The sequence below is a fragment of the Equus asinus genome, chromosome 4 (assembly GCF_041296235.1).
Source record: "Equus asinus isolate D_3611 breed Donkey chromosome 4, EquAss-T2T_v2, whole genome shotgun sequence".
Lineage (NCBI taxonomy): Eukaryota > Metazoa > Chordata > Mammalia > Perissodactyla > Equidae > Equus > Equus asinus.
The window spans coordinates 51785764-51813176 of NC_091793.1; the positions used below are offsets into that span (position 1 = coordinate 51785764).

The following is a 27413-nucleotide window of genomic DNA, read 5'->3' on the forward strand; positions in this document are numbered from 1 at the left end:
ATCTATAAAATCATTTAATATGTCTTATGTATACTGTTATAATCATTACAAATTATAACAGAAAATACTTAAAATCATAAAACTAAATTAGCTTAAACTGAATCACTTGCAATTAATATAATTTTATAGACTTATTTCATGTTACATTAACCCCAAAAGTAGTAGATATAACTCTTACTAATATATAAAATATACAATGTACAAAGTAATTGTAGTTTGTATAAAATAAGATATTATCCAACATCAATCAAATCATCTGGGGCCGGCCCTGTGGCCGAGTGGTTAAGTTCGCACTCTCCCCTTTGGCAGCCCAGGGTTTTGCTGGTTCGGATCGTGGGCGTGGACATGGCACCGCTCCTCAGGCCATGCATGCTGAGGTGGCATCCCACATAGCACAACCAGAGGCACTCACAACTAGAATAGACAACTATGTACTGGGACGCTTTGGGAGAAGAAGACAGAATTTAAAAAGAAGATTGGCAACAGATGTTAGCTCAGGTGCCAATATTTAAAAAACAAAAATAAAGTCATCTAATAAATTAAAATGTGCAGAATATTGTGTATATATTAAAACGTTGATTTTAAATGTGATGTCTGTTCTCAAATGCACTTAACGTTTCTGTTAGGAGATTTAAGAGGCTGTTAACAGTGGTTGCCTCTGGGATGATATCAAGGGGTCTGAAAGAAGACATTTTTCAATTCATATATTTTTGGATTATTTGAATATTGAAAATATTTTTATGGAATACTTTTTCATTTAAAAACGAAGTTAAAATACTTCTTTAAAAATATTGCTCTTTACTAGCAATAAATCATACTTTTCTAAAAACTACCAGTTTCCAATGTAAAGTATTAAATGTACAATTGAAAATCTATACAAAGAATATCTTTGTTTTTCAGCAGTAGAATCCCTCTGTGCTTTGAATACGATAGAGATTTATGATATAATTGGGGAAATGGTTAAAAACAGAGAAAGAAAAAAAGGTGGTGAGGAGGTGACAGGGCAAAGGGAAAGCAAAAGAAGGATTCTCTGTTTCAAAGACAGTTAGTATTGACCCAGATCATCCAAAATAGTGGTCCCATTACAGTGGAATTGGAATATATTATTATATAACATGTTTTCACTCTAATTATCTATCACAAAATGAACATTTAAATTAGCACATATTCACTTGGAACTTAACAATGAGCTACTTGGCTGATTTATTCTAGGGAAGTAAAGACTCATAAAAGAAGGGAGTCATATTTCACTTTGTATGAAAATGAGAGTCGACCATAACTAATTCCAGCTCATGAAGATGCTTATTACCAAGGCCACACATCAAGTTACGATATTAGTTTGAAGACAAACAGAAATGAATAAGAAACAAATGAAAAGAAATTTCAATAGGGATGATTCATCCAACAATATCCACCAAAGATTTTTAAGTGTTTACTTAGTAACTGCTAAGCCCCGCCAGGTCGGTCGACACTGAGGATATCACTGGAATCAATATAGAAATGGTTCCTGCACTCACAGAGCACTCAAGATCTATATGATTTTTTGCATTGTGATGATAAACATTAATTCTTCATTGGCACAATTTTACAATTGAATGCATTACTGTTTGAAGAAAAGTACAGAAATATACCCATAAATCTCATATTTTTATATGGTTATTCTCAAATGAGTAATCAGTACTCAGATAATTTTTAAAATCCCTGTATCAGCTTGTATTTCTTTTATAGTCTCACTATTTTATCTTTAGCTAGAAGATTTATTTTTCACTGCATTTTTTTCAGATATTTTCTGAAAATGTGTTTTTGCACTCAGAGGGTATAAGATCACAGAGTGTTCCCATTACAAAGAGAAGAAACAAACAAAAACCTGTGATGTTATGAGCTTGAGAAAATACATTATCAAAACAATTGGAAAAAAATCCTAAGGTTAAAATTTTAGCAATATATATTTAAAGCACCTCTCTACATCCCACTTAAGATTTCCTTCAATTAAATTTAGTCCCATTAGTATTCTCAACTGTAAGATATGAATTTATAAATACATTTCTTCTTTAAAAGCAGAAAAAGTATTCCATATCTTCAAACTTAAACTCTACTTAGGGTTTCCCAAAACATAAAAAAATTTCAATGTTCAAATCCCTCTCTACCACACAGAGTTTGCCAATTCTTGACAGTTCTTCAGTGATTTTGCAAAGTGACATATTCATACTCTTATAACATGGAAAAACTGAACATTTACTCAGATAGAAATAATAAAAACTTATTTTTATGCAGCCAGCCACATTACATTCCTGAATTCAAAGTTAGTGTCTGCCAATAGTAGATATATTCCACAGTACTCTTAAGCATAGAGAGCAGCATATAGTAGGGTTCCGAGGCAGCAAGGAGTTCTGAATATTAAAAACTTGTAAGAAGACCAATGTGGCAAGAGCATGAGAATGAGAGGAACAATATGAGAAATTAGGCTGGTGACTAGCAGTAGCCAGATACTGCATGGACTTCAAAGTCAAGTTAAGAACAGTAGAATTGAGAAGGCAAGTTGGTTTGATTGTGGTGTGGCAATAGAGCTAGAGAAAAGTACACAGATTTAAAAGATATTTATGAGCTAAAAATGATCAAGACATCATATATTTTAGATTTGGGGTTAAGGTCGAGAGACATGTGAAAACAAAGATGACTCCCAGTTTTCTAGATAACACAACTAGATGGTTGGTGGAATCATTCATTCAGATCAAAGACTTTGGGGAACGACTAGATTTGTTGGTGAAGAGAATGAGTTCAGGTTGGGATGTAGTGAATTTGAGGTGGACACCAAAATAGATCTGTTAAATTGGCAGTTGTATTACACGTCAGGACCCCTATAAGACACAAATTATTCAGTTCACCCTCCAAATTTGCCAGGAGTGCTGGCGTTCTTAAACAAATACATATCCATTGTTTGAGACTGAAGTAAAGAAAAAAGAAGCTTTCATTAAAGAATGAACTAAGCATTTCATAATACAAAGGTCTCTCAGAGTACAGTTCATCCATCACCTCCTCTGTGATGCCACCGCTGTCTTGACTAATTGATCATTCACTCTCATGTGCTTTCAAAAAGCTTTGCACTTCCTGTTGCAACTTATAGAAGAGGCTTCAAGAACTTGGCGGTATCTTCTTTCTAAGCCTGGGGTTGCAGTGGGGGGTATTGTATTTCCTATGCTCTTGTAACTACAGGCCATGTAGACTAGATCTGGTTAATGGTCTGTGACCAGAGATTATATATGTCTCTTATAGGGTCAAAGTAGTTAATTGCTGATGAGAAAACTTCCAGGACTTTCCTCCCAACTGCAATGAATCCTTAAACATTATGTTGAGAGGACCATGTTATAAGTATTGACACGCTTATCACTCTGAGTCCCTGAATGACTATGTAAATCAGAGGACCTCCCACTGCCCCTCCCACATCCACACACACTGATCCGCAGTGATTATGTAGTATGAGCAAGACATAGGCCTCAGTGTTTAAGTCACTGAGATTTCTGTTTGTTACTACAACATATCCTACCCTATCCTGGGTGTTTCATGCTCACAGCACGAGTATATTATCACAACTTGCATATGATGTCTTTCCCAACTAGACTGTACTTTATTTTTCTACGGATGGTTGATAGTGTCTGGGAGTTTGTGCTCTTTAAATATTTTTGAGCAGACTGATGAATGACTAAAAGACTGAAGACAAAATCTCCAAACTTATCCACCCTTATGAGAAAACTCACAAGGATAATAGGGAAGCGAAGGAGCATTTATATGCTGGATCACTTGTACGTCTAATTACCTTGCAGGGAAATATCATGGTCAATTATAGAGCCTCACATGTTAGCACTGAAAGGTGTCAGAGATGTCATCTAGTAAAATCCCCACATCATGAAGTTAGTGACAGGTTGAGGGTTTTCATATTATTTGTTTGTTTTTAAATTTGAACAAAGAACTCTAAATACTTATGCTCAGTCTTCACTATGTGTTGGTTCCACAGACTAGTTCCCTACTCACTACTCTAAAGGAAGAGAAATACTCTCCTATCACATCTGCATATCTTCCTCTACTCTACAAGAAAGTTTATCCATAACCAGAAAAAGAAGTGCAATGTATTGATATCGTTTCAACAAAAAGAAAGCTTAATAGCTTTTAACTGACAGTGATTACAACGAATGGCTATTAACTGAATTCCTCCGAAGGTAGCAGATCAACATGTATCTGCTTGATTGAGAATGACCAATTAACAGCAACAGTGCTGGATTCATTGTAGGCTTTAAAAAAAAAGGCAGTTCAAATTCATAAAATCACCCATATGCACAGGCGTTACGGTTTTGGTATGGTAATTCTACTAAATTTCATGCATTTAAAGTATGATGGTTCCTTATATTGAAAATAAGCCATTGTAAGTTCTGTATATCCATTATATCATCCTTACATATGCTTAATGAGATCTTAAATGTGCTATAATTCTTTGAAAATTGGTAGTACTTTTTAGGGAACTGTTTTAAAAACTATTAATTGTTACCCATTGGTAGATTGAAACATTAACCTAGTTGGTCATAACCAGTAATTTTTAACAAGGTAGAAATAAAAGGTAGAAAAAGAAGCATCAGAATGAATCATTAGTAAGAAATATTTCATAGAACTTTTGTTCATATTGTGTGTATGTGTGTTTGTGTACTGAATTTGGATGTCATTCAAAAATGCTGGAAAATGTAGATTTAGTGGATTCATTCACTCATTCAATAAACATTCTATAGAATGCTGTCTTCCTATGTCAGGCACTGGAGAGTCAGAGATGATAAAAAAAAAATTCCAAAATCCTGAAAAATTCGCATCTAGTGATCAGACATATTAAAAAATCAAAATATACCATATATGCAAGTCTATATGTATATACGTACCAAGACATAAAATATTTAGGATACAAAAGAGCCTTGGTTCCACAGATAAGGAAAACATGGAGCATTATCACTTATTGACCATATAGTCCATTATAATGCTCTTGCTATATTCACATCGAGGTGGTTTTGTGTGAATTCAGCAAAGAAATCTCCATTTTCAAAATATGTTATTATCAGAGTATATTGTCCATAGGAATCTTAGGGGAAAAAAGAGGGCCATTTAAGATTGACGCTTAATTATTACTTCATTACTGCTGCAGCGTGTTGAGTGGCACTGCAGTCTCACAAAAGCTAATAAGCCTCTGTAAGCACGTAGTTTACCATCATAGAGTGACCGACGTAGACTTGGTTATTGAGTTCTTCAAACCAGGATATGAAGCTAGATAGAGGAAAAATAATTTCCGGTAAATGCTCTGAGACCTGTGTTGTCTAAATGATAATCGACACAAAATGATTTGTTTCATTATGTTTTCAGTGTTTATTTACTTTTGTTTCAAAATCTAAATTAGAGTTTTGTAGGATATAATCAAATATATACTCAAAAGGAAATTACATTGAAAAAAATCATTACCGTGATAAAAAGCCAAGGTGTTCACTTAAATTCAAAGAAATAATAAAATTGGGGGTAGGCCCTGTGTTCAATTCTCTTAGAAATGAGGGCAAAAGAAGAAAGGTTATTAAGATTTAGCAAAAGATATACCGAAAGCTTCTAAGGAATATATGCCATAAAAGAAAATGAGCTACTCTTCTAAAGATAAAAATAAAGGATGAAAGTATACACCTATAAGACACCTGAGAAGCCATTTTGAAAGTCAGGGTAGAGAGAATACGTGTTCCATGATTGTAACCATAAAAAAAGTGAGCATGTGAACACAGACTGGAAACGTATTACACAGAAGCTAGATACCATATACATTTTTTTTTTTTTTTGAGGAAGATTAGCTCTGAGCTAACATCTGCTGTCAATCCTCCACTTTTTGCTGAGGAAGACTGGCCATGAGCTAACATTCATGCCCGTCTTCCTCTACTTTATATGTGGGACGCCTACCACAGCATGATTTGCCAAGCGGTGCCAGGTCCACACCCAGGATCCGAACTAGAGAACCCCAGGCCGCCGAAGCGGAACATGCGAACTTAACCCATGAGCCACCGGCCCCCACGTACATTTAAATAATGTTGGTTATGTGTGATCATATTGTTTTGAAAATTTCCTTAATAATGTTTTTATTAAGATAATTTCCTTAAGAATGTTTTTAATTAAAATAGGAAAGCAAGGTAAAACTCATGAAACCAGTATCTTTATACTTGGGCCACACTTGGCGTCCTGCCTCTTCCCTAAGTAGGCCAAACTCATTCCTCTGTCTACAGTGCTCCTCCTCTGATGTTTACAGATCTGGATCCTTTACCTGTTATGTGTTAACTTGCATGTTTTTGGTTGACCAGAGTCCCTAATATTATTTTTTTATTTATTAGCTGTTTTATTATTTTATAGCATTACTTACTATTTGAAATGAGCTTAGTCATGTTTTCTTGTTGTTGTTGCTGTTAATTGCCTGCCTCCTTTCTTAGAACGCAAGCTCCCTAAAAGCAGGGAACTCATCTGCTATGTTTGCTTCTGTATTCCCAGCATCCAAAACAGGGCCTGGCATGTAAGAGGCACATCATGGCTCTTACTGGAAAAATACATTATTCCTAAATAATTCCCCTTGGGAATCTGGGGAATAGAAAGGAGAAAATGTATAGCGTTTCTGTGCAAATTTATTCTGTTTCATCTGTAGCAACACATAGGTGGCTAGGGCAATTATAAAGTAAAACTTTATAAACTCCTGGAAATACCCCCTCTTACATAAAATTAACAAAAATTTGAAGTATTGACATGTACACGGGTGGCCCTATACATGGCTTCAGTTGGCTGCTCTCAGCTCTACTGAGCTGAGAATCCTCAATTCCTGTAAGTATCTTCCCACTGCATTAAAAAAGAGGAAGCCCAGGCCAACAAGGCAGAGACCCAACCAGAGTTAAATGACACTCAATTCAGCCCTCAGCCTCTGATATTCAGGCTTTTGACACTAGTATAGTCACACCGATTGTTAAATTATTGAACACTTCTGCACCTGTTTGTAAACAGCCATTGCTTCAAGCCTTCTGGGTGCTGCTCATCTCCACTTCCTCAATGACTATCAACCTTTCCCTGGAATTCCAGGGATCTTCCCTTGATTCATCAACTAAGGAGCTAGCGCCTGGAACAATGAGAGCCCTCCAGGAGCCTGCCCCAGCATTAAGGCCAGCTGGCATCCTTTCTGATGGCTCAGTGCCTGTACCTTATGAGGTAGGCATTTGTTGCTTTTGCCTGCCCTAAATCTAATCATTTCCTTCTTGTAACAGCAGAACTCTCTTTCCCTGTAGTTAAGTGATTCTATGTCCAACTCTCAAATCCAGGGATGATGCAAGGTCCAGCTTAGAAAAATACTACATTCTATAGCCCTCACCATACTGATAGGTTCAGGGCAAGTGAGTCAAGTTGTTCCAAGCAAGCTTATCCTGGAAATTTTGGGGAAAAAAAGATGCCCTCCTTACATGGAAATTTCTTACATAAGCCTACAGTAACTGAGAACATTCTTGCCACTGTAAAGAAAGAGCCTGACTCTAAATAAAGCAATGGCAGAGAAACGTAGAACTAACATGGGAGTTGGGGAGGGGGTAAGGGTGGGTTTCTGTAAGCCTGGTCCTGATTGTATGGTTTGATTTCCCATTGTCCTCTATGACTGAATCCAGAATACTCCTAGAATTTATGGTGACATGAGCTCTAAAGTTCTTTTTCTTTCTTAAATCATTTTGAGTTAGGTGGCGTTTTTACAAGTGAAAGAGTTCCTGACTAATAAAAAAGGGGCAGGGATGGTCAGATCTGTCATTGATGAACAGAGTACCAGACAATTTGCAAACAGTATTACATTTCCCTTCCTAGAGAAATGGAACTTTTAGTAGTGAAGTACCTTACTGAAGCTTACCATGCTACAGTAGGAATTTGTACCTAGGTCTCTAAGACTTCAAGTTTTATGCTTTTATCACATTGCCATGACGGTCATATTGACTCAAATTATGAAGTGGATAAAATATGCCTAAGACTCGTTAGTCTCTTTTGGTCACATCTTTGCCATCATCTGTTCCTCTTCTCCTGCCACTGAGGAGCTTAATGATGATATGATTGCTTGTGGTTAAATGCTGGCTCTATAAGTAGACTACTTGGGTTTGAATCCACATCCTACTACATAATAGTTGTGTGACCCTGGCAAGTTACTTCTTTTCCACAATTTTTTCATTTAAAAATTATAGATAAATTAGTACCAACCTCATAAGGTTATTGTTAAATGGAATGAAGTGTGGAAAGTACACAGAAAAATGCCAGATGTAATAACAACGTAAGAATATGATTACCTTGTGTTTGTCCAAAAACCCCCATAAATATCTATTCTATGCCCTAATCTTTGCATTCCTTCTATAGGCCTTTCCCAATTAGAACTCCTGTTTACTCCTATAGGATCAGCTAGAAAGTCAATTACATTAATCCACATTGCAACGTGTATGGCTCTTGGCATTCACTTTCAAGTGCACTTGATTCTTAATACAAAGATTTGCCAATTGATGGACTTCATATCAGGGTTGAATAATAATTGGGGCTTGGATATGTTTCCTGCTGAGCCTTCTCTACTTTGGAATAGAAGAGAAAAAGCATCAATAGATTCAACAACTTCCATAAATGTTAGGTTCAGGAAACAATGAGAAGTTGTGTGTGTGAGTACCAACAAGGAAAATGATGAGAGATGAGGTTGGAGAACTTGTGGTAAAGCTCCAACACTCATTACTCCAATCACATCTCTGTGTCCTCTAGGAGGTGGCACAGGACTATGTAGTCTACAAACAAGAAATATCCAATATTCAGTCATGATGTTAGATTTTTGTTTTTATTTTTGATAAGAAATAGCAAAATAGTTCTTATATATTGGGAGAATTAAAAAGCATACTTTTTTCTGTGTTAAATGTTGGGCAATATGATTTAGTAGGTGAAATTATATAAAGCTTCCTACGTGTGTAATTGCAGGCAGGTAACTTAACTTCTGAGTCTTGTTTATCGACTCTGTAAAATGGAGAGTCTCTTCATTATCAAAATCAAATAAGGCAATATAATTTTTTAAAAAACACACTGCTTTACAACTGTCATGCAAACGGATTTAACTGTTATCATTGGAAGAGCAAAATAGAAAAAGAAAAAGGTGCCTAATAGTACATCTTATTTTTTTGGACTTTTAAACATTATTGTTCTCTCTCTCTGCAATCAATTTTGTTCAAGAAATTACAAGAAGGCCAGTCTTTACATGTAAGATCTTAAAAACGTTCAAATCATGGCACATTTGATTTACGTGGGCCAATTCTACAAACAAATGAAGAGGCTGCTCCCGTATTTATCTAGACATATGCTTTGTGAAGCTAACCTAAAACATATACAAACTAAGAATTAAATTTCTTGGTTGTTGACAAAAAAATAAATCCAGCTGGTAGAGATTAGTATGGGACCTAGAGTACCAAGCTCCCAGTTAGTGATTCCATAGGAAGCCAAGTCATTAAGATATGAAAAATAAATGAAAAAGGAAAGAAGGATGAATAAGGAGAGGTCAGGAAAGGAAGAGATAAGAAAGGAAGAGAATGCAAAAGAAGAAAGGAAATTCAAGAGAATTACTTATAACTCCTTTAGCTGGAGAGCTGAACAAATTTCTACTCTGGCAGTGAGTGGTTAATATGCTTCAATGCATACAGGTCTAAAAGTCCAGAAGTCAAGAGAAATAAACTGTTGCTATGTGTTCAATATATCAATGATGAAACAGATTCTCAAAGGCATAACAGAACTTGTCTACTCCAGTTTTTCCTGAAGGAGTCAGCTCTCTCCTGTCATCAATATTCATTTTGTGGTGTCTACGAGTGGTTCAGAAAGTATCTAGTTCCCCTGGGGAAAAAAGATTGGAAACTTGCATATCAAGTACTCTGTTTTTTTGGATTTTTTTTTTGCACAATTTAAAAGCAGGGCAGTTTTGGCCAATGTAGGAGTACGTTAGCTTTTTGTTGAAATGTCACTTTCTTCAATTATTAAACTCAGATGTATCTCAATGTGATTGCTTGGCTTTTTAAATTTAACATTATAATTTAACAAAACCACTAAAAATGGACAGATTACTTGTCATGTTGTTAACTAGGCTTTTACTACAAGAATTTCCTGCATACAGACACATAAAACTCATGCACTTTCAGGCATATAATGATCTGTTTGATACATATTTAAATCTAAAAGCTGCGGCCTTGGATTCTGGACATTGGTTACAATAGGATGGTGATGTTACTCTATTTATAGACGAGATCCTGGCGCTCTAGAAATATGCTCTAATGCCCAAAGGTTCACTTTATTCATTCCTCAAATCTGATGAAAATGCTAGGGATTAGGCAGAAAGCCAGCCTTGTAAATCAGGATCTGGCAGACACTCCAAGCCAGAAACAGATTCAATGCTTTGCTACCTTGTCTTTCTCCTGAGAAATTGTGTCAACTTTTCTTCTTAACAATCTCACTAATGCAAAGGCTGACTGCTAGAGGAGTTCAGCTAGGCCTTAGGAACCTGTGTTATACCACACATCCTTGTTTCAAAGGCCATCAACTCATTTGTCTAAAACATACTTGTCGGTGATTTTTTTTCTCAAAAATAAGCAGTTTACATATTTCATAGGGAAAGAACAAAGGCCAACCCACCATTTATGGTGCATGGAATATAGTGCATGGAACACCTTGAGGGATAAAATACAGTCAATCGGCTCTTTCTCCTTCTCAAGGAGAGAGGAACTGATTCTAAATCGACATTTTAGTGAGCGTGGCCCACTGCTGTGATGCTGTAGAGTTGTTTTCACTTACAGTAACTCTCACATAAAATTATGTCTGACAGTAAATTATCAATAACTCATCCTAAAAGCAGCCTATGTGATGTTTCATGATAATATGCAGAGGGTCCATCTGAAAACAAACCAGTTCTTGATTATCTATGAGGATGACGTATGTGATTGTTTAAGGGTCTCCATAACAGACACAGGTGGATTTTGGAAGGACTAAAGCCAATCCAAGGATTTGAAATTCTTTTTAAAAATTATTTCCGTTTTATCCATTGGTGTTAATAAGTTAAAAAAGTTATACTGATTCATGGTTTAACCACCTCAGCTTTTGCTTGGATCACTTGTGAGTAATCAAAGGAAATTCCATGAAAGAAAAGCTATTTTATCAATTATCCTAAAACTTATATAAGATTCAACATCACATTTTAAAAATGTTAATACTAAGTTTGGTATAGATATGTAGGTTCTGTCTGAGTTCTTCCATGTGCTTTTGCCTTCATGCTGATGAAACGTGCCAGCAAATCTCAAAGTAGCAATTAGTAAATACAATTATCTGCTTCCAAGCTAGAGTGAGGCCAGGGGTGACAGGTAGGGAGGTTGGCCCGGAAAGGAAATGGGCCTTACAGAAAAACAAGAGGCTTTCCCTTGGAGGCCACATCCAGGGAACTCTCAGCAGAGGTGTGCGGTGGGTTTGCCCACTTTCCCCTCTATTCCCATGTGACTGAAAAGATGGCTGTAGTCAAGGAGTGTGCCGGAGGAGGACAAGAGATAGTACATCTCATTTAAGCAATTACCCTATAAAAATGTTTCACGTTTAAATAACTCGCTGATTCTATTTGTGTTTAAGTGCCTCTGTGCATTTTATCCTTGATTAACCAGTCGAATTATTTAGAAAGAAAAAGAAGACATTTATCTGTTGCAGGAAACAACACACAATTCCTTTTACTTATGTAATCCCTTTTGCAAAAATAAAAATTATTTGAACTCTAAGCATTTTAGAATTATAAGCAAGCTACATTTCACAAACAGAGAAACAGGTTCATTAGGATAAGGTAAAACTAAGTTTCAGTAGCATACCTGGATTTGATTAACTGGATATTTCACCAAAAATTAATTCCTGCCTGAGGCACTTAGCTAAATGTCTCGGGCACAGTATTGAGGGGTGCTGTAGCAGGGTTGTAATCTGGTATGTGTGATGAAACGTTGTCTGAGGGACCATTAGGAAATTACATCTTAACCAAAGAGTTTCTCCAGATTCTTATACTGGCTGAAAAAGGCCATTCTCATTCTGCACAGACATTTTCCAGCTCCCATTTTGTACAAACAGCTAAGAAATAGAAGGCATTTATTATCTTCATCTGCTTTACAATTTTTCAGAGCTCCTCTTTAACAAAATGACTCCCCATGTATATAATCAATATGTTCAGCATAGTAAATGTGAGACTGATATAGGAATGACCAGTATTTTTTATTTGTATCTCCACAATAGCAGTAACCAAAAAGGTGAACTTTGACCTCCTCTCAAATACATTACTGGTAAATTATGGAAACCAATGTACCACATACTTCCAAGTATTGAGTGTATTTATAGAGAAAAAATGAACCTAAAGAGAATCAGAACTAGTTCTAAACAATTAGAGCTTGTGATTTAACTAAATATAAAAATTATAGAAATTACAGAAATAATTTAAAAATCTGCTTTGCATCTTTCAAAGACATGGTAGAAAATTCATTTCTAACACTATCGTAAAAGTGCAATTTTTATTCTAAATTAGGTTTTAAGTTGTTTTAGAACTCTCTTAAATATTGTTTTCAAAATTAAGAAAATGGATACTTTTAAAAGAGGCTTCTTTGCAATAGGACTTCTAAAATTATAGTTAAAATTACAAAAATAGCATCTGTGCTGTTCATTCTTTCTACAACATAGCAATATTTCTCCTCGTACACTTTAAAAGAAAAGTTTTTCTTTTTTAATTAAAAAAGCAAAGGTTAAAGTTTTATTCATATATACAAGAAAGGATGGTATGTTCTCTTACTTGCAATAGATAGCATGAATATATCTGCAATATAATTTAAAATAAGTTTATTTTCCTGTTACTAACACACACGAGTCGAACAGCATTCATACGCCCTGCTACTACAGTTTAGATTATAGTCAATATAAAAGAAGCTCTTCAAGAATTGTCTTCAAATGACAGAGAGGCTGAAGGAAAATGCTGTTTTCTTTGGTTTGGAAAGATTAAATTTCTGTTTTAAAAAAATGGCCACACTTAATGGAGGGGTTTGAATCAAGTTAGCAAAAATATTATGAAAAAATATTGACCACCCTAGAGGAATTATTAAAGATGTCAATCCATACCCCTTGACCTGAAAAAGCAATGATAATCATGTCAATTATGTAAAAAATTAAGAACAAGTTTACCTTTATGCAAACGTTGAAAGAAATCTCTTAAAGCCTTAGAAAGACAGAAACTTTATCACCCTGTTACATCCAAATCACGTGAAAACACGATTTCAGCTTGTTACTTGTATATAGAAGCGCATCTTCTTGTACTGAGAGTTTTTTTAATCCATGATTCATATAAAAATCACTTCTTCCCAAAGCCATAGAGGGGCTGTATAAAGGGAAGGATCTAGACCCATTAATTTTGCCTCTGGGTAGTCCTATCCTTTCAACTAAAGAACTATCAAAAGCATCCCCAAGACACTGTCAACTTTCTTTGAACGGTACTTTTTACAGGCGTATTCCCTAGTTTCAGTAGATTATATGCTACTATCCATTAGTCTCTAATCCTTTTAGAAAAAGTTACATAATTTAAAAATATATACATACATATATGTATACGCATATATATGCATGTATATCCTTAAATGCTAGTTGAAATTATTTATTTAGACTGCCATATACTTTTATCCCTATTTAATAGCATTGGTCAATTTCAGTGAAAAACAAATTCAGCTAGAAGCATCTCATATATTAAACTTCTGATGCAGATGTATTTATGACAAGCAAATCATTTAAAACATTTTTAAAAATCACAAGTGGATCAAATATTTAATTTTAGAAAGCATTATTTTTTCACAAAATGCTGGCAAGACCTACACCTATATTATTCTGTGGCAGAAAGTCTAACTTTGGTCTCGATTTTCTGTAATATTAGACCAAATTTGCTCCATTATGTAATCAAACTGTTTTACTTTTGCTTTCTCTTCCCCAAATCATTTAATCATTACCATTAGGGAAAGAAATATTATGTTGCAATTTGGAATTAATGGTGTCTTCCCGGCTGTTGCACAAAATGGAAATCATAAGAGCTATAGGTATTTCAGACATATAATTGTCTGGTTACGTGTAAGTTGTTTAAGATAAGATGGTTCTAAAAATATGTTTTGGGAATTCACTCAAAATTGGTTTAATATACTCACCTCAAATTGATATTTTGTCTATGCTGTCTTTAGGCTAACGAGAAGTTCAAATTAACTTTCAGATTTCTAACACATTCTTCATTTTACTTATTAATCTTCTCGTTCATTTTGGAAATATAATTAGGACAAGCTACTATATTCTAGTTTTATTTTCAGTTAGCACCAAGTCTAATATGCAAATCTTATGATGTAAATATCATGTCATCCATTTTCATAATTTCTTGATTAGAACTATCTGATAATTTGATCAGATAGAATAACTGATATTCTCTATTATGAAATGAAGTTCAAAACTATCCTGCAACAACACTCTATTGTGTAGTATTTTATGGAATTAGTATTTTAGGATTTCCCCTGGACAGTGGTAGCAGCCTTAAGTTCTGATAAAAATGTTAAAGTCTAATTACCTTATTTGCTCTGAAACATTAATAGGATTTACTAAGATATTCTTTTAAAAGGAGAAAAGATGAAGATTGCATAAAATTGTTACCCTAGAAGATTTTGTGGGATGACTAGGGTAATAATGTCCTATAATACATCATTTAATGTCTCTCCTCAATCCACTCACTATATATTGGAATTAGCTCTAGCTTTCAGTATATAAAGTATCTTAATTTTTCAGCAGTATGAATACTCATATGCATCTCTTTTACATGTCATTGCTATAATTAACAATCTGTAAAGAGTAATGAAAATAAATATCACAAACCAAGCCCAAACTTTTACCTTTCCTAAGACAGTGGAGAAACAAGCAAAGAAAATCTTATTTTGCTCACACGGAAAGCAGTTGGTTTCTTTTTTGTACATCTTTTCATGTTTAAACTTGTTAAATCAGTTGTCCACAGATGAGGTAATTAAGCGACTGTCCTTTTGTCCTTGTAACCAAAAGGTGGCACCTCTAAAAATTAGAGTTAGCTTTCAACAGAGATACTACATTTAAAAGAAAAAACGGCATTTAAGTGTCCAAGCCTTATAAAGAAGATCTTCTTTTTATTACTCTAGATAACTCTACTTAGACAGGAGAGACAAGTGCCTCTAACGGAAAATGGTTTAGAAAATAATATACATTACATTGATGGTAAATGAAAGCAGCTCTTTTCTAAGTTGGTGTAGAAACTTATACACTAGAGATATGTAGTGAAAAAAATACTTTCTGGGGCACATAGATGAGTGTGGAAGATCAGGTAGAATTCAGAAAGAAGATTCTCTTTTTCTTATTCCAAGTGAAGATGTAGAAAAAAAATTGTAAGACTTGGCATTTCACTTGATAAATCAAAGGAAAGGATTTATCTGGACACTAACATCTGCTGGCTTCTCTGTGCCCATGTAGGACCCACTTGGAAGGCTTTCCCGATACATTCAACTAGGCACTTCTCTCTACCTCCTCCCATCTGACAGTAATCACTTAGCTGTCTCTGATGAGTAATAGGAAAGGAAAGCTTATATCATTGATGATGGAATTAGAAATTGCGGAAGCTGCCATCAAGTCTCTGTCTAACAAGTACCTTTTACTTGACCTATTATGCAGGCAGCCAGCACACATAGTTGCTTTGATAGCTCTCTATTTCTTACAATAAGATGTGAGAACAAAATATTTCTCCCTTTAAGATTTTTAAAATTTGAGACTATCTTCCTACCACTACTTTCTAAACTTTGTTCCAGTACAAGAGGATTCTTGGCCAACTGGGCTTCCATGTGCCTCCTAAATGGAGTACTGAAATTGTATAAACATCATGTTTACATCTTATTAAAGACAAGAAGGCAAGGCATGAATTTGATATCCAGGCAATAAAACGTAAACAGGAGAAAGTAGAATGAAATGACAATTCATACACAAAGGTAGCTTCAACACAAAAGTTAAGCGCTTGCTCTGTTTCACCAAAGGGTTAATATTCAAGAAAGTGAAAATCAACATGTACACAAAGATAACTAGAAGATTAGCTTTCTCAAAGCAGAAATCCAAGCCTCCTGATAATACTGGTGTAACTTACATATGTCTTGAAACTTTACATTTTTTTTGCCTCCTTCCTCCCCAAAAGAAAGGCCATACCAGAAAACCTTAAGAAAGTAATACTCTGTTTTTATTTTTAATTCTTGTTACTCAAGAAACCCCTCAAAGTTCAGACATTACCACTGATGGGCAATATCAAATAGGCAGCCCCACAGGACAGATGGAAACAGGAAAAGTCAGATGGTTGGCACTTAAAAGCAACAGCAGTTAAGCAGTTGAAAGTGGGTTGGATCGGTGGTTTATTTTTGTTCCATTTGAAGGAATCAAGCGACAGATACAGCCTCTTGCAAGAAGATCAAGTCAAACTTGAAGCTTCCTCTCTCTGACAGCCAGGGCTGGACGGCTTGTCTACTCCCTTTATTCAGTTTAATTGCTTTCTATACTCTAATTTTAGCAGAGGTTGTATTCTATCTCCCCCCCACCCCCCCCCCCCAGCGGAAAGAAATCTTTCTCCTTTCTTCACCACTCCCCTGTCTCCTCTGTGAAAAGGAAATCCTCTTCAAGAGGAGAAAGAAACCCTGTGCATGCTTAGGATGGGAGGAGGGCAAAGACGAGAGAGAGAGAGAGAGAGAGAGAGAGAGAGAGAGAGAAAGAGAGAGAGAGAGACAGAGAAAGGGGTGGGGGGAGGTGAGAGATTGAGAATGGGGTGGGGGACAGAGGAGAGAGAATGAGAGAAGGAAGGAGAGAGCAAGAAGATGGGGAATGCCCAACATCAACTCCAGGCTCTAAATTACAGGCGGACGCTGTGCAAAGTGCTTTTCCAGGAGATGCACATGTGGTCTCATTATATTTCTCACAATAGGCCAACCGGAGCTCCCTCCCCAGGTCTCAGTCTCGCACTACCAAAACCCAAGTGTACTGAGAACAAAATCTTGCGGACGGATTCAAGCAAACAGGCACCACCGCGGTGGCGGTGCAGCCAGTCCTGCTGCCTTACCTGGAGGGAGGACCGGGAGGTGGTGCAGGTCTCCGTTCCCACTGCTCTCCCCACGCGGACCCGCGCGAGGCACACGTCCTCTCGCTGCCTCTGCTCTTGGAGGGGCAGCCTGCAACACAAAAGGGGTGTGTGGGTGTCAGTGTGTGGGAGGTTTTCCAGGGCCACCAGCTGGTCCCAGCTGGCCGCCCCCACCCTACACACACCCCTTGGGGCGCTGAGCCCCTATCTCAGCTGAGCACCACCCTGAAGGGCTTGCCCAGGGTGCAGCCTCAAGTTGCCGCTGCTAAGTGCTGCTGCTGCCACCGCTGCAGAAGAAGAAGGTGGAAAGACAGTGGGGGCAGTACTCGATCTAGAGCATCCCCACACTGCAGCTTCTCCAGGAATCCCTCCAGTGAGGAGGCGGCCGCCCATCATCTCCCAGCCCCGGCTGCGTGATTGGTTCCACCTCGGGTACGCTACGCCAAGGAGCCAATCCGGGCTCACTAATAATAGGTGGATCCGCTCAGCCAACAGCGCCCATCCCAGTTCTGTTAGTGTCTCTCCATCCCCACAGCGGACAGGGACTTGAGGAGGGGGGTTGAGGAGGGTTGGGGGAGGGCGGTGAACTAAAGAGGGGAACAGATCCCAAGGAGACACAATCAAGGGCATCCAGTAAACCCTCTGGGTGGGCGCAGGAATGCCCCGCAACCTGTTCTGCAAGCCATATGCACAGGAGAAGGAGCCAGCATAATACAAAGCTTTTTTTTTTTTTTTTTTTTTTTACTTTCAATCAAAACCTGTCCTGATACTGAGCATGCCCAGACTGCAACAGCGACTTAGGAGTTCCGAGGTGTGTGGGTCACAGACTGTGGGTTTTTGAAAAGATGGAAGCGGGGGAGAGGCAGAAGTTTGTCTTTGGCCGTTTGACCCGACAGAGTTGTGAAAGCAGAGCAGGGCGGGGAGTGTCCTCCAACTGAGCCACGGGGAGGCGGCCCTGTGGACTGTCGGAGGCTAATCATATTATTCTGTCGAGCTCTGGGGTGGAAGCGGGGCTAGAATGATCCGAGCCTTGCTAGATGCCTGGAGACTTCTCGTGAAGGGTGCGGCGGACAGGGATGCAGGGGAAGCTCCGTCCCGTAGGTGGGGCCGGGGAGCGCGACTCCACCCCGCGGCCGGCTCCAGGCGGTGGAGAGCGCGCTGGGAGTTTCCACCGCAGCGACCAATAAGTTTGTAGACTTGGGTCAAGCGCGACATTGTTGGGGATGCAGTTCTTGCCGGCCCCCTCCCCCATCTCTCTCCACCCCTTGCCAGCGCAGTGACGACTAAAGCGTGGGTCCCCTCCCTCCTTCCTCTCTTTCCCCTGAACGATTCTGCTAGGAAGTAAGAAGCTTTTCCCTTGTGAGAGCGGCGCTGACCTGATTGTCTCTAAGCTCTAGAGCAATTTATAGCTTGGTAATAACGAGGGCTACTAAACTGGGAGGCTCAGCGGGTGGGGGAAGGGACTGCGAGCTAGGCGAGGGGCGGAGCGGAACCCGGCTCCGGGTTGGGAGCGAGTCCATTCTCTGCTCCACAGGTGAAAGGCTTTCAAAATGCAAAGAAGTATTTCCTTTCTCACTCACTGACCTTGTTTAATGGCCTTTGAACTTCTGATTTGTTTTGTTTAGAAATCCTAGCTATTTGTGTAAACTTGGTCAATAGCTACAAATGAGAACTCTCCTAATTGAGCTCTTTATTTTACTATGAAGATTATCATGACATCTCAAGTAAGGAAATAAATATCTCAATTCCCCAAACCCATCCACTTTGAACTGGAGTTTCATTAACATTGGCTTGCAAAGGTAACTGTAGCAAGAATTCAATTAACAGTAACACATTTCTTCAAGTTTTAATTAAATCTCTCCTATTTATGTAATGTTTAAGATTAAGATTCTTATTTAAGTAGTATAGAAGGAAAGAAGAAAACCTTGATATAAACTAATCCTTTTACTGACAAATACTTGTGTATTCTCCAAAATTGTAATTTTATGTAAATATGTATCTTTCACTTTCCAAAATATTCCTCCAATCTTATTTTAGAATAGTTTCGTAGAGGGAGAGAGGAGATAATAGATGTCAATTTAAAATCGATTTTAAGTATTTGATGGGAAAAAAGAGGAGAAGAGAGGAGGGAGGAGGAGAAAAAAAGAATCAGTTATCTAATATTATTTTCCAATAAATGTCTTTGTATGAGAAGATTATTATAATATCTACCTAATGGAGATCTTTATTCTAAAAATACTCCTAGCATTCCAATAATTAAAACTGCACGTTTTAAATAGCTGCATCCAGTAGCTGCATCTAGATACAAGTAAACTTATTTTACAAGAAATAAGTAGACTATGAATCCAGATTAGTTATCTCTGTTCCATTAATATTTTAGCCAATTTCTCCTTCTGTCTACTTCACATCCTACCCAACAATCACTCTCTCTCAGTGGTCAGAATCCTAGACAACATTAATGGTGCAAGGTGTTTGTATTCCAAAGTTCCTTGAGGAAGACTGCTGGATAACCTAAGAAATGGGTTTTACACATATGTTGTGATTAAATTTAGAATTAATAGCATTTCTGTTCCTGAACATTAAGACAGTAATTATATACTGGATGTAGATATACTCTAGTTTTTGCAGGACTAAGATTTTTATTTTCTCTCCTATTTTTACGTTCTCCCCAAGCTCTGGGAATGGCCTGAAGACCCCTCCCTGGTCCCACTGGGTTGACATATCATACTATTCTGTTGCAGAGAGTGTGTATCTTATCTTTCCCCTTTACAGCAGACTCATCTCCATTAAAAGAAAGATCAGGTCAATTGTCCTTTCTCTCTCTTTATCCCATTTCTCAGGTACTCTTCAATCTATAATCTCTATGTCTTATGCTACTGAGATGTAAGTCATCTCCTGGTTGCATGGTATTTTAAAAAAATTATTTGCTATTTTCAGAACCATGTTCATCTATTTTGTTTAATGTTTTGCTTCTTCATTCTTTAAAAAAAAACCCACTTTTGTTCATTTTTTCTTCACATTTTTGCTGTGATGGAGATCTCATTGTTATCATTTCCTTTATGCCTTTTTCAATGGACTCCTCTATTTACTACTTTAATGTTCCCTTTGCCATCTATTTTAGGCTACAGGATTAGAATAGAAACTAAATTAGATTGAGGCACTGAGGACAAAAGTATGTCTTATGGCAAGAGTGGGAATTAGAGACTTTAGACACTAGAAATTCATTAAGTGCAAACTTAGCCAAGGTTTTCTGTAGACCACAGAAAGAATGCATGAGAGGTTCTAAGAAAATTCTCCATGTTGGTGGAAAAGCTTGTATATCCTAGTTGATCAGTAGTTCTAGAGTCCTATTTAATCAAGATTCTCATATATCATTAAACTTTATATCTTTACTAACCACATATATTTCATATCTTTAATCCTCCTGTTCTTAAGTGTCATGACCCAGAGTGTGAAAGAATAAAAAAATTACCAACTTTTCTAGATTTTGCCTGTTGTTTGTATAGATTCACATCTTACTTGTTTTATTTTACATCTATACATTTTCTGCCATTGCCTTTCAAGATACAGCTTTTTTTTTTTCCTTTCCAGGACAGACAGAGGATTGATTGTTTGTTTTCTGGAGTAAGAACTTGGATAGAATTCCACCTTCACCACTAACTGTCTATGTGATCTTGAAGAACGTACAAAACCCCTCCAAGCACTGGTTTTCTCATCTGTAATATGTACATAAAGACACAACATATATCCTTAGGTTTTGTTGTGAGCATTTAGTAAAGTAGTGCATATAAAGTACAAGTTCCCAGCACATAGCAAGGACTTAATGATATTAACCATTATTATTATTTTATCATTATCATTCCTGCTGCTATTGCTACTATTTTTTTTTCAGATTTCTAAGAGATTGGATTTCTTTCCATCATCCAATCCATTTACGCTAATAGTGAGGCTTATAATTTTCACCTATGAGCATTGAAGTTAGAAGAGCATTAATCCATGTTATAAGAACTTCTTTATATATAAAATGTCAATAGTCATCTATCTTGCATGTGTTGGTCTTAGACTATAATCTTCTAGTAGATGAATAATTTTGTTTTTAGAGAATGTGAACTTAAGTATTGTTTTTTCATTAAAATTTAATTTATATTACTCGTTAAAGTTAAGAAAAATCTAATTCCAGTGCTAAAAAAATCATGAACATGATGTTTTTGTTTTCTAGCAAACAAGTGTAGCCATTTACTTATTTTAAAGATAGTGGAGCCATTCATTTTGGTTTCCCTTCCATTCCTTTCTCTCACACTTTTTGGCCTGGCAGTACTACTAATGATTTTATAGCCAACTGTTGAGGGAAAAACGTTAGGGTTCTGTGTATCAGAATTACATAAAGAGAAATTAACCACATGGACTTTTAAACTGGACACCCCACAGTGTTAAATAAAGAGAATCTAGAATTGACGGACTGAAAAAAGAAAATGAATACAGATGGGAGTCACGTCTTTGGGACAGAGAGTAAAGGCCCCATAATTGAACTACAATACTTTACAATTTCCAAAGAAAAGAAAATAAAGAGCTAGCAGTAGTAAATATGGCTTTACAAAAAGCCTTTTCTTAACATTATGGCTAAGAAAATATTGGAAATGAAAAGGAGGACAGTGACTCAAAAAGTAATATACTGTGTCAGGCTTTTGAGGTTAGCAAGGAAAATATTATTTAGGTGAATCTATCTCAAGGGCAAAATCAACATAGTTTGAGCTAATGTGAGCCAAAGGTTTTAGGAATAAAACAAAGGATATATTTTTCAAATACTCTCTCATACAACAAATATACTGTGGTGAAAACAAGTTTGCTAATAAAGCAAGAGCAACATTGAATTTTATACTAATTCCCTTTAAAATCAGAGGGAAGATTTCTAATAACTGAACGCATAGAGAATCATAGTTCAACTGCTTCATTCAATTTATGTGGAAAAAGTGTGTCCAGAGAGATTAATTCACTTACCAAAGCCATGGAGATAGTTAAGGTAGGGTGGGGCAGGGTAGAAGGAATACTCAGCGTTTTCAACGGGTAAAATGGTTTAATAATATCATGTGGGAGAGAAGTGTGGCAGACACTCAAGATTTGATTCTGAAATGGTCCTTAGTGTTCTGATAGAGGGCGGGGAAGACACGAATGGGTCTGATTCATTCTAGGACGCTCCTAGAAGGCTTTTTGCAGAATGGATTATATGGGTTTGCTTTAATAATTTATGTGCATCCTGGTCCACGTGTCCCTAATTCACCTAGTACTAAATTAAGCATCAGAAATTGGTAGGCTCTTGAAGGAAAGTTCATTTATTGGACATTGAACCAAAAAGAAAGATAAGAAGGATACCAGGTTCTCTATTCTAGCCCTCAGCGTAAGTCTCTAATGGATCTGGATATGCATCCCTTTTGGATCTTCCAGACTCCTGACAGAGGTAATAGGGGCCTGAGTGATTGGCCTCTTGGTCTGTGAGCATGCTCCATTCCAGGGAGTTGCAGCTTATTGTGGATGCAATGATAATGACATCTCCTGGACCATGGTTATCCTTTATGCGTGTCCCCATGTTTCCTATCTTAAGCAGGGATGGAGGAATAGATTTGGGTCTCAGGAAGTCAATGGGATATAAATAATAACAAACATTTTTGAGAAAACTGACACACAGAAACGTTAAGTAACTTCTCCAATCTCACACATCAGGTAAGTGTTTCACCTTTCACATCTCAATCCCCAAGACTTGACAATCTTAGCAGAAATTTGTGTTCAAAATAACTGTGACTATTTCAAGGACTCCAGTCTTACTGTAGCAGGCTCCAGAAATTCAGAGTAACTTGAAATATTTATGTAGGAATAGCTTAAATAACATTTATTAATATAATTTTCTCATCATCACCAAGGGAAATGCATGAAGCCAGAACAGAGATATTATGCCAGCCACTCTCCTTAATGAGGTTACTGAGTTTTAACTGTTGGTTTTAACCCTTAGGAATTGTCATTATGAAATAGTATGAATGTTTTAAATGTTATTAATAAAGCCACCAATATACTACAATCCAGCTTCAAAAGTTATTAAAAATATCCTTTGCCATCACCCATGTGCTCTCCGCCAGGTGATACTCCTTCCTACCTGTATCACCAAGGTAACCCCTACCCTGTATTTTGTGTTTACCCTTATCTTGCTCTTTTTTATAGTTTTACCACATATATATGTATCTCTAAAAAATATTTTCAGTTTTCCCTATTACTGAAGTTTTTATAAGTAGAATCTTGCTGTAATATATATTTCTCAAACTCATTTTTTTAGTTTTAGAGTAGATTTTGAGAGGGCCGGCCCCATGGCCAAGTGGTTAAGTTCGCGTGCTCCACTTCAGCGACCCAGGTTTCGCCAGCTCGGATCCTGGGTGCAGACCTGACACTACTCATCAGGCAATGCTGAGGCGGCGTCCCACATAGCACAACCAGAGACACTCACAACTAGAGTATACAACTATGTACTGGGGGGCTTTGGGGAGAAGAAGGAAAAAAAAAGAAGATCGGCAACAGTTGTTAGCTCAGGTGCCAATCTTAAAAAAAAAAAAAAAAGAGTAGATTTTGAGATTTATCCATGTAGCTGAAGGTTATTCATTATAACATATATTAAGATGCATGTATATATCATTGCTTTTGCCCATTCTTCTGTCTGTAGATATCTGCAGTGATTTTGATTATCTGCTATTACATACAGTACTGCTATGATCATTCTCATTCTTGCCTTCTGTTCTGCATGTGCATGAGTTTCTCTTGAGTATATACCTAGGGTAAGAAATGGATCCAGGTTTTATAGATCTGAAGTTTTATAATTAGAGATGTTATTCAAAAAATGGCCCCAAATTAGGAATAGAAGTGTGTATTTCTTTGGAATGAGAAAAGAAATCACAAAAAATTTTAACAATAAAATTTTAATAATTTTTAATTTCATGGATATCGATATATCTTTGAGTTTTTTCTCTGTATTTTCCTGTATACTGAGAAATTTGATTATAATATCATGTGTTTATTGGCCATTCGTGTTTTGTTTTCTGCGAAATGCCTTTTCAGAAATTTTTCCCCATATTTTATTTATTTTTGGTCTTTTGATTCATTGGAGTTTATATATTCTTTACATTAATAGTTTGTTGGCTATATGTATTACAGATACCTTCTGTCAGCTTGTGGCTTATGTCTTGATTTTTTTCTGTTTTCTTTCCATGAAGAAAAATGCTTAATTTTAGTCTACTCCAATCCTACCATTCTTTTACTTTATATTCTCTTTATTTATAAAATTAATAAAATTTAACCTTTTATGTTTGAGTCTTTATTCTATCTAAAATTGATTTTTGTGTCTGCTTTGAGATAGAATTCAGTTCCATTTCTTCTACACTGAGGAACAATTGTCTTCACAGAGTTATTGAGGGCCTGGTCTTTCCCTGATCAACCTGTAATGCTAGCTCTGTCCAGGTCACTTTTTCATGTGTGCATGTCTCTGTTTCTGAAGTCTCCATTTTACCCCACTGGCCTCTTTATCTATCCCTGCATCAACAGTACACTGTCTTAATTAAGTAAGTTTATAATCGATTTTGATATCCAAAAGAACATCCCCAACGCTTCCTCCTCCACTGCATTTTCCTTCTTCTTCCAAAGTGTCTTGACTGTTCTTCATCTTCAGCATGCTCATATATAATTTAGAATGCCTTTGTAGAATTTCAGCATAAAAGTCTGTTAATAAAATTGACGACATTTTTACACTTTTTATTAATTTGGGGGGAAATTGAAATCATTATGACTTTGAATCTATCAAAGGCATTGTACGTTATTTTCCTAGATTTGATTTAAGTATCAGTTTTTATGGTTGAGGTAAATTCTACCATTTTAAAACTTACCTTTCCTCATAAAAATGAAATTGACTTTTGTAGCAATCCTGATAAACTATCCAGTTACTAATGATAATTTGTAGATTATTTAGTTTTTCTCTGGAGACAAAGATATAATCTGTGAATAATGATTTTTGATTTTTCCAACAGCTATCATTTTCATTTCTTTTGCTTGATTATTGCATTGGGTGGATCATCCACTTAAAGATCCTATTATTTTCATTTTATGAAAAACACTTTTAATATATTACCAATAAGTATATTGCTTACTGTAGAGTTTTTGACAAAATCCTTTATTAGGGCAAGAAAGTTCTCTTCTATTTTAGGTTTGCTTTTCAATTTTTAAATCATGGATGGATGTTGAATTTTGTCTAGATTTTTTGCATCTACTGAGAGGGCAATATTTTCTTAATTTGTTAATGTGGTGATTTATAAGCATTTCAATATTGAATTAACATTGCACTTTTGATATAAATTAACTCTAATATGATGTACTATTTTTAAAATAAATTGCTGGACTTGGTTTGATGACATTCTGTTAAGACGTTTACATTGTTGACTAAGGTTTGACTATAATTTTCCTCCTGAGCTATACCTGCTGGTTTTCATATCAAGATTACTGTGGCATCAAATAAAATGTATTGGGCCTGCATTCTTTTTTCTGTGTAGCATAGCTTTTCACATTGTTCCCTTATGGATAACTTGTTTTATGTCCGTATAAGAAATCTTTGCTTTTTCCAAAGTTATGAAGACAGTTTCCTATGTTTTCATCTAAAAGCTTTGCTCGTTACTTTTAACATTTAAATAGGTAATCCATCTGGAATTGATTTTCATGTATGGTGTTAGGTTAGGGGTTGAGATTCATTTCTTTTCCCATGTGGATATCTAGTTGGTTCAACACATTATTTTTACTATTTTTTTAGTGATTACTTTACAGAATGTACGTCCTTTACTTACTCCAATCTAAAGCACATTATCATGTTTACCACTTTCTGGGAAACACACCTCCATTGATTCCCATGCCACCATCAGCATAATTTTAGCAATTCATTTTAATTATACAAATATTTTAAATCTACATTGTTATCATTAGTTTTGTACAACATTCATTTACTTTTACCCACAAACTTTTATTGTTGTTCTTCTTCATTGTTTCTCGCATTTCTGTGTTTTTATCTGGGTTTGTTTTCATTTAGCCTGAAAAACAGCTTATAACATTTGTTGTGGTACAAGTCAGCTATTCACAAATTATCTGAGCTTTAGTTTGTTTGAAAATGTTTTTAATTTCATCTTAATTTTTGAGGGGTATTTTCACTGAACATAGAATTCTAGATTGATAATATGTATGTTTTTGCCAGGGTATCAGAAACTTCATTCCATTATCTTCTAGTTTGCATTGGTTTTGAAAAGTAAGTAATATTTCTTTTCTTTCTTAGCCTGCATAAAACGTGTTCATTTTCTCTGACTGCTTTTAGGACTTCTATTTCTCATTTGTTTTTACCAATTTCAATGTGATTTGTTTGGGTGCAGTTTTCTCTGTGTTTATCTCACTTGGGATCATTGAGCTTCTTTAATCTGTGGATTTAGAGTTTTGATTAAATTAGGAAGTATTTTGATCATCAATTTTTAAAATATTTCTTCTGCTCATTCTAATCAGCCTTCTTTTTTTCTAGGATTCCACTTTTACATATGTTAGACCTCTTACTACTGTGCCACAGTATCCCAAACTCAGGATTTTCCCCTGCCTTTTACTCTGCTTGCATCTGTATTGATAGTTTTATTGCTGTCTTTATATACACTGTTCTTTTTTCTCAGTATTTCTTCTGTTATTTAGCCTATCAATTTTCATTTCGAATGTTGTACTTTCAGCTTCAGAATGGTCATTTGTGTTGTATCTTTTGTTTTTCCTTTATGTTTATCTTTGCTTTTAAACATTTGAATTTCTAATAGCTCTTTTGAAATCCTTTTTGTCAATTCTATCATCTATTATTTCTGGGTTTTTTCTATGGATTGACTTCCTTCTGGATTATGTGTCAAATTTTCCTGCTTCTTCTCCTATCTAGTATTTTTTTATTGGATACAGGACATTGTGAATATTACATTATCAAGAATCCGAATATTGTTATCCTTCTTTACAGTGTGTTGGATTTTATTTTGGCATGCAGATTAATTTTTGCTAGATCAGTTTGTTCATTTTAAGGTTTATCTTTATCTATAACCCAAGGTCTGACAGCCTGTTTTTGTAAATAAAGGTTTTTTAAAATTGTTTT

At 36.1% G+C, this 27413-nt stretch overlaps 1 protein-coding gene and 1 long non-coding RNA gene across 12 annotated transcripts in view; one reads left to right on the forward strand and one right to left on the reverse strand.

The window, feature by feature from the left end:
- SYT1 (synaptotagmin 1) overlaps positions 1-17675 on the reverse strand; it is a 521971-nt gene extending 504296 nt beyond the window's left edge. For 4 of the 9 annotated variants that reach the window (XM_070507268.1, XM_044747446.2, XM_070507267.1 and 1 more), the window contains exon 1: positions 17219-17672. The gene's annotated coding sequence lies outside the window, so the exon portion shown is untranslated. Of the gene's footprint in view, positions 1-17218 lie in introns of all 9 variants that reach the window. The other 5 variants (XM_014841776.3, XM_014841759.3, XM_044747441.2 and 2 more) reach the window with 4 other exon arrangements.
- Positions 1-27413, forward strand: part of LOC139045064 (uncharacterized) — a 150338-nt gene that overhangs the window by 44596 nt on the left and 78329 nt on the right. The gene's annotated exons all lie outside the window — the stretch shown is intronic.